This window comes from Gracilinanus agilis, chromosome 3 (genome assembly GCF_016433145.1).
Source record: "Gracilinanus agilis isolate LMUSP501 chromosome 3, AgileGrace, whole genome shotgun sequence".
In the NCBI taxonomy this organism is placed as follows: Eukaryota; Metazoa; Chordata; class Mammalia; order Didelphimorphia; family Didelphidae; genus Gracilinanus; species Gracilinanus agilis.
The window spans coordinates 120,430,112-120,445,856 of NC_058132.1; the positions used below are offsets into that span (position 1 = coordinate 120,430,112).

General features: G+C 40.6%; 1 protein-coding gene and 1 pseudogene across 1 annotated transcript in view; one reads left to right on the top strand and one right to left on the bottom strand.

Annotated features, from left to right (window-relative positions):
- SETDB2 (SET domain bifurcated histone lysine methyltransferase 2) overlaps nucleotides 1–15,745 on the top strand; it is a 93,310-nt gene that overhangs the window by 48,071 nt on the left and 29,494 nt on the right. The window lies entirely within an intron of this gene.
- Nucleotides 1,598–2,210, bottom strand: LOC123240560 (annotated as a pseudogene).

Genomic DNA, 15,745 nt, shown 5'->3' on the forward strand with positions numbered 1-15,745 from the left:
TGTAGTGGCAAAATAACTAGAAATATCATAAATACAATGATTTGGAGAAATGGCTGAATAAATTGTGATATTTGAATGTAATAAATTGTATTATGTTATAAAAATGACAAATATTAGAAATATAAAGAAAATAAGGGAAATATATGAAGAGATGAAAGAGAAGAAAAAAGGATAAGAATAATACATACTTTGATTGCTTTAAAAAAATAATAGCCACAAAATAAGAGAAAAAAGTATCCAACTAAAACAAATCCAAAGGGAACTCAAAAGCAGAGGATGTTTATATTAGGACACATATATAATTTTCATATTTTAACCAAATTGTAAACAATGTAGAGTGTTGTTTTGTACATACTTTTTTTTGCATTTGTTTATTTAAATGGTTTTTGGTGATGGTTACTAAATATATAATTGTAAAAATTGTGGGGAAAACCACTACAAGACGTTCCAAACATATTATGATTAATACCCATTGCCCCAATATCTCAGAATCATGTCAGCATCTTAAATTTTCCCATAATCTTATAGTTTATAACATAACAAGGCCTACTTCCCAAAATGGAATATAATTATGAAAGGAAGTTAATGTGATTCCTTCAATATGGATCATTCTTCTTGTATAGGTTCAGGGTCTCTCTGCTTAACCATGAGCTTTTGGCCAGGCCCAGTGACCTTGTACCTCTATTTCTCTTGCTGGACTGGAAAAATTATTCACTGTGATTTTTTTTCTTGAATTTCCCCATGAGAATTCAGTCCAGTGTATTTTCTAGATCAGTTTGAGGGAGGATGGGTTTTTTTGTGTTTTTTTTGGGGGGGGGGGTGAGGAGGGAATGGAAAACTCACTATTTCTTCCCAGTGGACCACCATCTTGGCTTTTCCTAGATTAAATATTTTTAAGTCCTCCTTTAAGTTTTAAGCTTTAAGTTTTATGATCCTTTCTTTGTTGGGCTATGCCATGGTAATATGAAATAGTATGCAGAACTATTCATTTTCCATTTTTTGTTATTCTTTTAAAAAAGCAAATTTCAATGATTCTTTTGTTTTTACATCACCTACATTTTGTATTCCTTCTAGGACCATTTATTTCTAATAAGAGCAATCTTGCAAGTAGATAAAACAAGCTTATTGACCCAAGGTTCTCCAAACTATAGGAGAGAATTCTGGTTTAGTGAACAATATTTAGTTTTCTTGAGTTGCTTGTGGTGTTTTTCCTGCATAATTTGGCAAGCATTTATTCTTCAGAGACTAGGGATACTAGTTTAAAAACAAAACCTCTTGTCCACAAGGATCTGACCTACTGAGGGAATGGAGTGAGAGGGATAGGATTTTTTTTTTAAGTTCGTGTGAAAATTTCTCAATTTTTATTGGAAAAACAGGACTTGTAGCAATGCATAATTGACACACATGTAATAGGAAATGGCAGAAATTCCACAAAGAGCTACTTATGGGGCAGGAGCTGGATGAAGAGAGTTTAACACAAATAAACCCTTTTATTAAATAAAAGTTATACTTAAACAGCATACAGTAAGCTTTCTAACTTCCAAATGTAGTATAAAATTAAGGAAATAGTCTCCAACTGGTCTTCAAAGTTGTTTCATCAGATAAGCTCAGCAACCTTCATGGGCATTTCATCAATTTGATTTGAGTCGTACTGTTCAATATCCCTGAGAATACAGATATCATCATTCTTTACAAAATTAATCACAACACCCTTTTGGCCATATGGACCTGATCTCCCAATTCTGTGTATGTATAATTCTGTTATTGGGCAAGTAGTAGTTAATGTTAAGAGAGACTTGAGGAACGTCTAATCCTCTGGCCCAGACGTCTGTAGAAATAAGTACTCGGCTTGCACCAGATCTAAACTCTTTCATGATAGACTCGTTCTTTTGGGGGCATGTCTCCATGCATTGATGATTCTCATTTCCCATTTTCTTAGTCAGCCAGTCTACCTTCCTCTTGGTATTACAAAAGATGACTGCTTGAGTGATAGTCAAAGTATCATAAAGGTCACACAAAGTGTCATTTTTCCACTCTTTTCTTTCTCCTGCCACAAAAAAATGATTCCTTCAAAAGTCAATTCATCACGTTTAAGCAGGATGCGAATTGGATCAGTCATGAATTTATTGACCATTTCTAAGATCTCATGAGGCAACGTGCCTCTTTTTCTTCTCATCAATAAATTAGGTTAAAATAAATCAGTGGTGTCAAAAGCCAACAAAAATGGATGTCTTAAAATTAAAAAAAAAAAAGGATGTCTACAGCCACATATTGACTTAGAAAAATACAAAATAAGGTTGTTTAGGTTGTTTTTTTTTTTTAATTTTGTTAAACATTTCCCAATTACATTTTCATTTGATTTCTTGTGGCACTCGGGAGAAGTTTGACACCTCTGGAATAGATGATTCTGAGGTCCCCATAAGCTCCCACTAAGGTCAATGACCCTTAACGTAAATACAAAGTAATTTAAGGCAGAAAAGGTCAGGAATGCTGAGAAGATTGGCAAAAGGTTCCCTTACAAGCTGGCACCTGACCAGCACCTTAGAAGGAAATTAAGAATTCCAAAAGAAAGGGGAAGGAACAGAGTCCAAAGGCAAAGGCAAAGTAAAAAGGAAATGAAGGTAATTTGGAGGAAATGTTGGAGTGGAACATTTGGACAGTTGGACAGTGTCAAAAAACAATAATAAGAAATAAATCTGAAAATGTAGGTTGAAGCCAGAGAGGGGAGAGAGTGGAGAAAAGGAGATAAAGGTAGCTTAAATTGCCTGGTGGAAAAATGTATACCTTTTGCAATGAACTATTTGGCTGACTCAAATTTGATCTGTTGAAGGGCTCTCCTTTTATCATGTAAATGTATTTTCTTCATTCCCACTGGCTCTTCTCATAAATCCTTGCTTGAAGTGCAGTATGGGTTGGGAGTGATGAAAATTCATGAAGCAGGAGAATGGCATTTGATTAACTAAGTGTAGAATGGAGAGAAGAGACTCTTTGGAAAGACTACAATAAATGCTTCCATTTTCTTTGTTCTCATTCTCTTCTTGACTCTGGAAAGCCTGGCTTCCAACCTCCTCCTTCCACTGAAACTGTTGTCTGAAGTTACCTGTGATCTCCTCCCCCCTCCAAATCCAAAGGCCTTTTCTCAGGCCTCCTTCTTCTTGACCTCTCTGCAGCTTTTGGCATTGCCCATCACCCTCTTTTCTTTGATACCCTCCTCCTTTCTAGGTGTTATGGAATAAATGAGGAATATGATAGGAAGGGCTGCTAATCACAGAGGCTGGGTACTTGAGGGTTCTGGGAGGAATAAGCTGGGTCCTTCAGGCAGGGAGGCTATTTCTACAATATAAGATGAATTGGGTCAGCCAGAGATGGTATGGGTCTGGCTCCTGCTGTTACTTCTAAACTCCCTTGAGGGAAGGAGTCAAGAGGCCCCTCCCTGCTGGTGAAAACTGAAATGTACAGGAAGTGACAGCTGACTACTTCCTGCCCAAGATGGATGCCTGGGTTTGCCCTCAAGAAATAAAGAAAAGTTATTCTCTTTCTTCTTCAGCCTTTGCCCTACTAGTGGGTACAAGGATTCACCAGAAACTCTTTGTATAAAAGTCAAAAGGGATTTATTATTGCCAAGAGTAAGCTGAGGGGAAAGGGGATTAGGGTCCGGTAACTGCTGCTAAGGGAGAAGCTGGTGCTGGGGAAGGGGTCGCTGAAGAGGGGATCAGGCAGAGGGATCAGGCAGCTCCCTCAGCCAAGAATAATTTCCCTGCCCTGATGTAAAGGTTCAGCAGATTGTTAGATGAAGTGATGATTTTGTTTAGGTAATTCCTGCCTGTCTATAAAAGCTAATTCCCACAATTTCCACCCGCCGAATCACCCTTCCTCCCAGGGCCCAATGGGGAAATCCAGGGAATAGCAGGATGTCCAGGAGAGGTCAAGGGAGAGGTCCAGGGAAATCAGGCAAAGCCCAAAAGCCCCAAAGCCAAAGGCAAAAAGGCCCCTCAGTTGGTTCTGCAGGACTATTTATAGTCTCAGGCTCCAAAGGTTTTTGCCCTGAGCCCAGGGTCAACATTCTAATCCTTCCAACTGTCAGGGCTGCTACAGTTGGTTTGCAAAACTGTCGATTTGACCTTCATGGCCTTTCCTGGCTATACTGCCTTCCCTCTTCTAAGGCAGCTTCCAAGGTGCACGGAGTGTTCAGAGAGGACGAGCCCCTTTGTTGTGAGAGTGTGCCACCCCTTTAAAGGGCTGCCCATTCATCTTTGGTGTCAGCCTCTTACCCATCTCTCACCTGTGGCTCCAAGAAGCCACACCATGCTGAAACCAGCTTGGCAGACAAGCTAAACCAGGTTGATGGTAGCGGACAGACCTCAAACCTGGGTGTGAGTTAGAGGAATGTCTACCCCATGCATGGGAAAACTTCCCTTGGTGGGAACGGTGGGCGAGAACAATTTGCTGCAATATCCATGAAAACGGTTGAAGCAGGCACTATGGAACATTTAATGCTTGGGCAGACTTTGAAGATGTCAAGGTTACCCTGCACTCTAGGCCATCACCAGCAAGTCTGGACTTTTGTCTTGCTCCTGGACTTTGATGACACTGGAAGAGAGAATGACTTTATGCAACTCCGACTCACTGAAATCCAGTTCTCTAGGGAGGGGCAGCTGGGTGGCTCAGTGATTTGAGAGCCAGGTCCTGAGATAGGAGGTCCTGGGTTCAAATCTGGCCTCAGTCACTTCCTAGCTCTGTGTGACACTGGGGAAAAGTCACTTGACCCCCATTGCCTAGCCCTTACCACTCTTCTGCTTTGGAACCAATGCACCCTACCCATTCTAAGATAGAAAGTAAGGGTTTAAAAAAATGTAAAAAAAAAAAAATCTAATTTACTAACAAGCCAAGACATCATTCTATGATGTCACTGATCCTCTTTGAATAAACAAAGGATGAATAACAAGAATACTGCTACCACCCTGGTATGGGCCACCACACCTCATTCCTGGGCTTTTGCAGTAGCCCCTATTCCAGTCCATTCTCCACTCAGCTGGTGTAGTCATCTTCCTAAAACACAAGACTAATCATGTCACCCACGTAATCAGTAAACTCCAGTGGCTCCCTTTCCTGTCTAGAATCAACTATAAAACCTCTTTGGCATTCAAAGTCTTTCATAATCTACTCTCCAGCTTTCCAGTCTTCTTACACCCTTAACCCCCAGCCCCCAACACACACACACACACACACACACACACACACACACACACACACTCCCCGTGGACTCTGATCTAGTGATCGTGGCCTCCTTGCAGTTCCTCAAAAAATAGGCTCCATTTCTCAACTGGGCATTTTCAGTGGCTATCTCCTGTTGACTTGGAAACAACACAGAACTAATAAAGGAATCAGCAAAACCCAAGGCTTTAATTAGGAAAGAGAGAGGTCCAAATTGGCTGCTATCCCAGAGCCAGGCACCAAGATACTACACAGAGTCGGAACCCTGGGGCTCTGGGGACAGTACCTCTGGGAGGATCACCGCGAGATGATTCTCCAAAGGATAATAGAACTTGGGGATCTTTTATACCTTTTAGGGAACTTGGTACTGCAAACGTACATTGACAAGTTGCAAGCAGGCTTAGGAAAGAGGCTGCAGCCAGCAGCTGGGCTATCAGGGAGTAGAGGGAGTGCTCTACTACAATGAATCCAAAAGGAAAGGGTCAAGCCAAGGGCTGGGCTACCCAAGAGAGGGATTTAATACAATGGGAGAAGCTACTAAGATTAAAAAAAAGGGAACTTAACATTGCACTAGATCCACTAGTCCCACCCCAAACTGGGGTCACCGAACACTTCATGGTCTATTATTCGGTCTGAAACAGGTGAGTGTGGGGCTTCCCTCAGGGTGATTTCTCAGGGGATGGGGGCAAACGTGAAATTTGCAAAAAAAAACCAGTTGACACTCCCAAGCTTGAAATTCTCTCCCTCCTCATCACCTCCTGGATTTCCTGTTTTCCTTCAAGTGTCACCTAAAATTCTACCTTCTATAGGAAGCCTCTCCCAATCCCCTTTAATTCTAGTGCTTCCTACTGTTGATTATTCCCAATTTATCCTGTGTCTTTATCGTAGTGGGCAGTTAGGTGGTACAATGAATAGAGCACTGGGCCCAAAGTCAGGAAAACTCATCTTTGTGAATTCGGATCTGCCCTTAGAGATACCTGTTAGCTGTATGACCCTGGACAAGTCACTTAACTCTGTTTTTGCCTCAATTTTCTCATCTGTAAAATGAGTTAGAGAAGAAAATGGTAAAGCACTCTAGTGTCTTTGCCATGAAAATCCCAAATGAGGTCATGAAGAGTTGGGCATGATTAAAAAACAACTGAACAACAACATTCTGTATCTAGTTGTTTGCCTTTGCTCTCCTCTATTAAGACTGAACTCACTGAGAACAGGGACCGTTGTGTGTTTCTGTGTATCCCCAGTTCTTAGTACAGTGTCAGGCAAATAGGAGACTCTCAGTAAATGTTTATTAGTTAAAAAAAAAAAAGAAGAAGAAAGGGGCAGCTGGGTAGCTCAGTGGATTGAGAGTCAGGCCTAGAGACGGGAGGTCCTGGGTTCAAAGCCGGCCTCAGACACTTCCCAGCTGTGTGACCCTGGGCAAGTCACTTGACCCCCATTGCCCACCCTTACCACTCTTCTACCAAGGAGCCAATACACAGAAGTTAAGGGTTTAAAAAAAAGAAGAAGAAGAAACTTAAAAATAGAGGAAGAGAGGGGACAGCTAGGTACCCAGGGAATGGAAGGTTCTGGGTTCAAATTTGACCTCTGTAGTATAGAGAGAGGGGGTCATGATAGTTTTTTCAAGCTTTGGCTGAGTTCTGTAATCAGTTAGGGGTTTGGAATCTTGAGGGAGAAGAGTGAGTTGGTTTGTGAATCTCGTGGAGAGAGTTTCAGACCGGCTGAGCTGCTTCCTTACCTATCTGTAGAATTGAAATTTAGCCTAGCTTTGAAATATTTATTTAAGAATTGTTATTTTAGATAAACCTTTTGTATCTTCATTTCCTTTATTATTTCCTACCTTCCTTCCCTTCCCTTATATGTCTGTGGAGTTAATAAGGAGAATAAATTAGAGAGGAGTTCAAATCTGTGAAGGGTTTAACTATAATTTGACAGTATTATATATAAAGAAATTAGTCAATCATTTATTCCCTTTAGATATCAAGAACACCTTGTAAGCTGAGTTAAGGCAGGTCCTTGCTCAGACTCCATCTCTGCCTCCCTTCCCCCACCTGAGGTTCCTGAGACAGCTGTTAGGGCTTCCTAAATCCACTTTCCTGACAAATCATCCTTTAAAGATAATAAACCCTTTTGTGTTTCAACAGACCTATTAGTATAATTTGTCAGTTAGTTATTAAGAGAGGGAAGAAGAGGGAAAGAACTAACATACTCTGAGTTTGAAGGGAAGCCGGGTATCCATCTTGAAGGAAGGTGTAACTTCAAAACAAGTCCCTTCCTGTGAAATTAACTAAAGCCTGTTTGTTAATTTCAGTTCAGTCTATTTCCCTCAGCCTGTGTTTAAGTCTGAGTCCTGGTCTATAAGCCCTGCTGTCTTTGCCTGTTTAGATTAATTCTCCCTCTCCCTGAAGATCTTTGTTTCCCTTCAGTGCTATACTCCCTGACTTCAGCCCATATTATATCCTGAATCTCCTTATTTCAGTCTACCTGTAATCTAGATTACCTACCTAGCAAGTCCTTGACAACCTCCTTTCAAAATCCTCTTTTACCACACACCTTTCCTCAAATTATCCCCATTACACCTCAGACACTTCCTAGCTGTGTAGCCTGGACGAATCACTAAACCCCTATTGCTTAGCCTCTGCCAGTCTTCTGCCTTAGAACCAACACACGGTATTGATTCTAGGATAAAAGGTAGAGGTTTAAATATATATGCACATATACATGTTTTTAAAATAGGAAGAGTTTAAGTATAAAGATCTTTAAAAAACAGAATTTATATGTGAACCTAGTGGTAAAAAGTTAAGAGTAGGGGGCAGCTGGGTAGCTCAGTGGATTGAGAGCCAGGCCTAGAGATGGGAGGTCCTAGGTTCAAGTCTGGCCTCAGCTGTGTGACCCTGGGTAAGTCACTTAACCCTCATTGCCTACTCTTACCACGGTATTGACTCCAAGACAGAAGGTAAGGGTTTAAGAAATAAAATAAAATAAAATAAAATAAAATAAAATAAAATAAAATAAAATAATAAAATGTTAAGAGTTGAAGGAATTAGAGAAAATGTCATGGAGCACATGACATCTGAACTGAGCCTTAAAGAAAAAGAGGAGATGCAACCCAGATCTCGAGAGCCATTTGGTGACAATTAGGCAAATGGTTTCACTTGTAGAGGTGACTTTTTGGAGAATGATAACTTCCCTAAGTTAGGGGAGATCTCTCACCAAAGGGACCCAGGGCTATTCTAAGAAAAGTCAACAAAAGGTCAAGCCTTGAGGGCATTAGCTTGCTGGGATGACCTGGTCTCCCAGCACCTGCCTGAGAGGCCTCAGAACTGAAGTCCCAAAGGAGCAGAATTGGGGAGGCTTCTGCCATTTCTAGGGGAAGGGGCCATACTGTTTCTGAAAGAACTCAGCAATACCCCAAGGGAGGATCACAGTTAAGCCTAAAGCTGGAGGTGGTGGAAGCTAGCTCCCAGGGGAATGCATCCTACTGAGCGAGAGGAGAGAAGGCCACGTGGAGCTGGGAGAGCCCAAGCATGAGTCAAGCAGCCACCATGAAGATCAGGGCCAGGACTGGGAAAGATGCTGTGTGGTCCTTTGGGATAGAGGCTATGTACTATGGTGTCAAAGAGAGTCTGAAAGTGGCATCTCTACTGACACTGTCACAGCCAGACGGGGGCCCTTGTCACCTCTTCCTTGTGCTCCCATAATCACCTTCTGACTTGTCTCCCTTCTTTCTAGTCACCAGTTTCTCCTTTCTTTTTCTTTTCTCCTATCTTCCATGCTTCTCTCCTTCTCTCTCTCTCTCTCTCTCTCTCTCTCTCTCTCTCTCTCTCTCTCTCTCTCTCTCTCTCTCTCACTGTCTTTCTGTCTCTGTCTTTCTCCTCTCTCTGTCTCTGTCTCTCTCCTCTATCTCTCTGACTCTCTGTCTCTCCCATTTCTCTCTCTGTCTATCTCTCTCTCTCCCTTTCTGTCCCTGTCTCTGAGTCTCTATGTCTTTCTGTCTCCTTCTCTAACTCTCCTTCTCCATCTCTTTCTCTCTCTGTCTCCTTCTCCCTCCCTCTATCTGTCTTTCTGTATCTCCCCTTCTCTCTCCTTTTCCTCTTCATTCCCTCCTTAACACACTTTCCCTTTATTATAGACCCCAAAGAGGTAATTTTGTATTCCTTCTCTCCCCTTGGTTTTCTTTTCAGGCTACCTTAAAAACATGAGATTTTTCTTTCTGTTGTATAAATGGAGATTTTGTACCTTTGAACTATGTACCCCAGAATTCCTTAATATTTCCCAGAATGTCTTTTTAATCTCTCCACCATGTTGCAGGGTCTCATTTTTGTATATAGTTTGCTGTAAGCGCTTCCTCTTGCTCCCCTCCCCCCAACCCCGTGTGTGGGGTTGAGGAAGGTGGCTTTTTATGTTAATTATTATTAATAAATCTTATTAAATAGAATACTTAGAATATTGGATATTAATTTTGAAACTCACACTGTTCATGATGACAATCTTTTTCTTTTTTTTTTTTTTTTTTTTTTTTTTTTTTTTTTTTTTTACTTTAAACCCTTAACTTCTGTGTATTGACTTATAGGTGGAATGGAAGAGTGGTAAGGGTAGGCAATGGGGGTCAAGTGACTTGCCCAGGGTCACACAGCTGGGAAGTGTCTGAGGCCGGATTTGAACCTAGGACCTCCCGTCTCTAGGCTTGGCTCTCAATCCACTGAGCTACCCAGCTGCCCCCCCATGATGACAATCTGATAACTTTTCTTTCTTTAAAAAGTGTTCTTTGAAGGGCAGCTAGGTGGTTCAGTGGATTGAGAGCCAGACCCAGAACACTGGAGAGGTCCTGGCTTCAAATGTGGCCACAGATATGCCCTAACTGTGTGACCCTGGGCAAGTCATATTGCTTAGCCCTTATGACTTTTCTGCCATGGAACCAATATATATAGTATTGATTCTAAGACAGAAAGTAAGGGTTTTTCTTTTCTTTTCTTTTCTTTTTTTTTTAAGTTTGTCTTTACAAACACTGCTAACCATGGGGGTGGGGCTGGGACATCAAAAGAACTATAGATTCTTGTTTTATAACTTCCCAGAACAGAACCTATTTACCCCAGGAAATTTACCAAAGTCATGAATCATTGAGGTGGGGTTGGGAGGAAACAGAACAAGAATGAGAAACAAAAACAGCTGAATGGCCCTGCTGTCTTTGTCCCTCTGTTGTTGCTTTATGCATATAATGTCAGTGTGTCCAGAATAAATACAAGTAGGTTATGGAGGGAAGGGAAGGTGGCAGCAGCTTCAGGGATCAGGAAGAGCTTTCTGTAGAAGGCGATGCTCGAACCGGTCTAGAGAAGTTTATAATAAAAACATGTATAGCATAAACATAAAGTTAATAAATACAATAATTGACTAGGTGATTAAATACAAGATAGTTTTAGAAGGAGGGCAGGAGCCATTGGGGGAACCAGAAAAGGCATCATGTCCAAAATGGTGCCCAAGCTGCATCTTTAAAAGACAACCCTAGAAGGAGAAAAGGAGGAAGTACATTCCAAACATGAGAGTTACTGCAAAGGAATGAAAGTGGGAGATGGATATCTGATATATGGAACAGAGAGATCCATTTGACTGGATTTCGAGTGTAAGAGAGGGAATGAGGTCTGATGAAGATGAAAAGGCAGATTGGGACTGGATTGTGCAAAGCTTTAAAAATTAAAAGCTCAGGAGGCAGCTGGGTACCTCAGTGGATTGAGATCAGGTCTCAAGATGGGAGTCCCTGGGTTCAAATCTGGCCTCAGACACTTCCCAGCTGTGTGACCCTGGGCATGTCACTTAACCCCCATTGCCTATCCCTTACTACTCTTTTGCCTTGGAATCAATACATAGTATTGATTCTGAGGTGGGAGGTATGGGTTTAAAAAAAATTAAAAGCTTATATTATACTGTATAGACCAGTGGTTTCCAAACTTTTTTGGCCTACCGCCCCCTTTCCAGAAAAAAATATTACTTAGCCCCCTGGAAATTAATTTAAAAAAAATTTTAATAGCAATTAATAGGAAAGATAAATGCACCTGTGGCCATCACTGCTTCCCTGGATCGCTGCAGCACCCACCAGGGGGCGGTAGCGCCCACTTTTGGAATCATTGTTATAGACAATAGGAAGACACTGAATTTGGTTGAAAAAAGAAGTCACAAGGTCAGATTTGTATTTAAGGAAAATTATATTGGCAGCAAGTATAGGTAGGTTCGTAGTGCTGAGAGATTTGAGTCAGGGAGGCTAGTTAGAAGGCTGTCACAATAGTCCAAGTGAATGATGATGTGGGCCAGATTTAAAATGGTAGCTGTAGGAGCAGAGAAAACAGGTCACACAGCAACAATATCACGAAGGTAGAATCAGCAAGATCTGGAAACCGAATGGCTCCGTGGGGTGAGAGAAAGTGAGGGATCCAGGATAATGCCTAGATTGTACACCTGAGACACTAGTGGGGCTTCTGACAAAAATAGAAAAATCTGGAAAAGAGGAAGACTTGGGGAGAAGATGATGAATTCTGTTTTAGACGTGTCTCCAGTATACTTCCAGTTTGAAATGTCCAGCAGGCAAGTGGAGATGCAGAACAGAAGCACAGGGGAAAGACTAGGGCTGCATATATAGATCAGGGAGTCACCTAGAGATGATAGTTAAACCCACGGGCATGGATAAGATGACCGAGAGAGAGAAAGAACATAGATGAGGGCATGATGCAGAAGATGAGCCAGAAAAGGAGACTGAGATAGATTAGTCAGAGTCGGACCAGGACAGAATGATGTGGCATTAAAACTTAGAGAGCAATAAAGGGTGGCCGGGTGTCAAATGATAAGTCAAGAAAGATGTAGACTGAGAAAAGTCCATAGATTGGGGAATTAAGGCATCCCTGGTAACTCTGGAGGAAGCAGTTTCAGTTAAGTGATTGATGATATCAGAAGCCAAATTGTGAAGGGTTGATGAGTGAATGGAGAGAAAATGGAGAGTCCATGAAACTAATTATTAAAAGGAACTTGGCTGAGAAAGAGAGATAATAGAATGATATCTTGAGGGGGCGTGGAGACACAGTGAAGGTTTTTTTTAAAGATTGGGAAAAAGTTGGGAATATATAAAAGCAAGAAAGAAGGAACCAAATTGACAGGAAAATGTCCAAGATTTGAGAAAGAAGGAGATGTTTGAAGATGCATTCTGCTGGAGGAAATGGCCAGCCAAAGGATCAAGTAAATGTGTAAAAGGTATCATCTTTGGCAAGGAGAAGAGCCACCTCTTTATCAGAAACAGGTGAATAAAGAGAGATGATGTCAGGGGGTTTTGAGATGAAGATAATGAAAAAGGAAGGAGCTTGTGGAGAACGGTCTCTGTTTTCTCAATTAAAGTATAAGGTACTGTGCCTTGGTTATGTGAACATTTTGGCTTCTGAAAGGGAACAAAGCAGACATTAAATGCTTAATCTAGGTCAAAAGCAGGAAAAAAAATGTCTTTGGAACACAGATAAAATAAGCTTGAGAAGAAAAACAGCTCATCAGATAAGAGAGATTTGAGGGGAAGACACAGTGTTCTGAGAAGACTGGAGCAAAAGAAAGTCCTGAGTAAAGGCAAAACTGGCTGAAAGGCATTGTGGTCCATCAGAGTTCTGAAGAAGATCACTGAGAAACTAAATCAAAAAACTGTTCAGGGGCTGTGGAGAATTCCATATTCTTTTTATGATGCCTCATAGAACGGTGGATTTTGGATTTTTCAACTTGAGTTAGAGATGGGTCACTACTAAGATGAGAAGCCAGAAAGATCAGAAAAAGGAGAAAATACAGCTTCTGTGTGAAGAGGAAATCTCGCAGCACAGATTACCCCTCGGTGCCTCAAAGAAACCAAGTGGGCCAGGATCATAAGATGAAAAAGGCAGCTGCTTGGTGGGGGATTGCCTTAGAGAGTGGACTGAATGAAGCCTGGACATTTTTTGGAAGAAGCTGCACCCTCTTACTGTTTGACATCAAGTCAAATGGAGTCTACAGTCATTTATTTAACAGCTACTAGGTGCTAACCACCGTAATTTAGCATTCTTCAGGATTTGAGGGCTGATGGAAGGAAGACAGAAAACTCTTGCAGATGCTCCAGGAGTTGATTGGAGGAAAGCAGGAGCTGGCTGGGGTTACTGATTTTTAGTGCCTGCAGATTGTAGCCTGAGCCCTTGGGAACAGCCCTGAGGGCATTAACTGCATTGCTTTTTTTTTTTTTTTCTTTAAAAAAAAATTAATTCTTGCCATCTGTCTTAGAATCGATACTGTATATTGGTTCCAAGGCAGAAGAGAAGGAAGGGCTAGATAATGGGGGGTGCATTGCTTTCTAAAGCTCTCTCAGACTTGATCAGGAGAAACTCCTCAGAACCCCAGAGACACAGGCTGAGGTTCTCTGCAGTTCTCAAGCTTGAGAGAACTGCTTGTCATGGAAATAGCTAAAAACTGGTTCAACCTCCCAACCAAAGACCCAGATCTGGAAACTGCAGACTCTGGACTTCCGGCTGCTGTTTCATTGAAAGAACGTAATATTATTGTTTTATTAAAAGAGTTTAACACTTCTTGGAAGATGGAGAGAAGAAAAGGAAACAAGCATTTATTAAATGTCTAGTTTTTCAGTCATCTTTTAGTTGGGTCTAGTTCTTTGTGTCCCCATTTGGGGTTTTCTTGACAAAGATACAGGAGTGATTTGCCATTTCCTTCTCCAGCTCATTTTACACATTAGGAAACTGAGTCAAACAGAGTGAAGAGATTTTCCCAGAGTCATACAACTAATAAGTGTTTGAGACCAGATTTGAACTCAGGAAGAAGTCTTTCTGATTCTAGGACTGGCAAGTTATCCACTGCACCACCTAGCTGCATAGATATTTATTGATATAATCCTTTCAAATTTTCATAAGAATAATGTAATAGGTTGACTTGTTTGGGGGGGGCAACGTTCCCCAAAATGTAGTATCACTAATGATTTTGCTTCGTATAAATCTTTTTCAATCACTAATCAAGCTTGCAATTTGGTCTAACTACCACAGCAGAAAGTCCTATTCCCACATAAATAAGTTGCTACAAATGACTGTAATCTTTATTTTACTTTGTTGGATAAATCTCAGAGCTCATTATTCACCTGTAGTCAAAGCAAAATGAAATGTACAGGTTTATTTTCTCCTTTCAATATGCTGTCACCAGACCATTCTTTTTCAGATGCAGTAAAACAAAATATTTTGTCCATATCAAACTGGTCCCTAATCCATTCCTATTTAGAAATATAGAGGTCTATAAAATGAGAATTGCTTCTGTAATTCAGCCAAATGATTGAAGAGTGGCCCCCGAAACAGCTAGATGGTACTGTGGATAGAATGTTAGAGCTGGAGTCAGGAAGATCTCAGTTCAAAGGCTACCTTAAACATTTATGGCCTGTGTGCCCCTGGGCAAGTTGCTTAATTGATAGCTACCTCCGTTTCCTCAACTGTAAGATGGGGATGAGAAAAGCACTTCTCTTCTAGCATTGTGCAGATCAAATGTGATACTTGTAAAACACTTAACCCAGTGTCTGGCACACAGTAGATACATAATAAATCCTTCCTTCCTAATAAACAGGTATTTATTTTCTTCTATTTCATTTTTAAGGCAAGTAGTTTTTAAACTGGAAAATATATAAAAATATTATTTTGCAAATCCATTATCATAGTTCTAACTTTTAAATAAATCTAATTACATTATTTTAATGGATTTTATATCAATTTGATTCATTTATGCAGCATACAGATTTTTTTATTTTCAAAAATATCCACTTAATTTTTGTTATCAAGCATAATTGCTTCATTTTTATTATCATTAAGAAAAATGTCAGTCTCTACTTTTAGCTTAACTATTTTTCCAGCTCTTTAAGCATGAAAGAGCAGCTGTTTCTCAGCCTTATAGAAATGCCTTCCCGTTCTGCTCCCATTTCGTCACACAGTATTGAAAACAATCTTCCCTTGAATGTGTTATTTTTTCCCTAAAGTTGATTGTTTTTAGAACAAGTTAAAAAAAAAAACCAACTGATAGTCATTTTAGACTCATTTCTCAAAATGTCACTATCTGGGAGGGATGCCATGTGTCCAAATTGTACAAGGACCACATTTTTTTTTAAAACACAAGCAGACTTTTATAAACTATTTTTCATAGCAGTTCACAATTTTATGGTCACTTGGTTGACTGAAACGTATAAAGAATATAAGATCTCATTGTACTTACTGTTTGCTAACTATGAAGAAGATTATTTGATTCAGTGAGACAAAATGTCCCCTGAAAGGGTTCCCTCGCTTCCAACAAGCTGTTTTCTACACAAGTATCGAAGTCAAAGAGGATTCCTTCCACCATGAAGGGAAATGATGTTGGATGATCAACCGATTGTCGCCAACCATGGTTTAAAATGAAGATGTGAACGCTCAGAGAAGCATTTACCATTGTTATAAGGATGTCCGTAACCAAATCCAAAAGGAAAGAGGATTCCCTCTTAAGGGTGGAGTTTTCTGGATGCTGC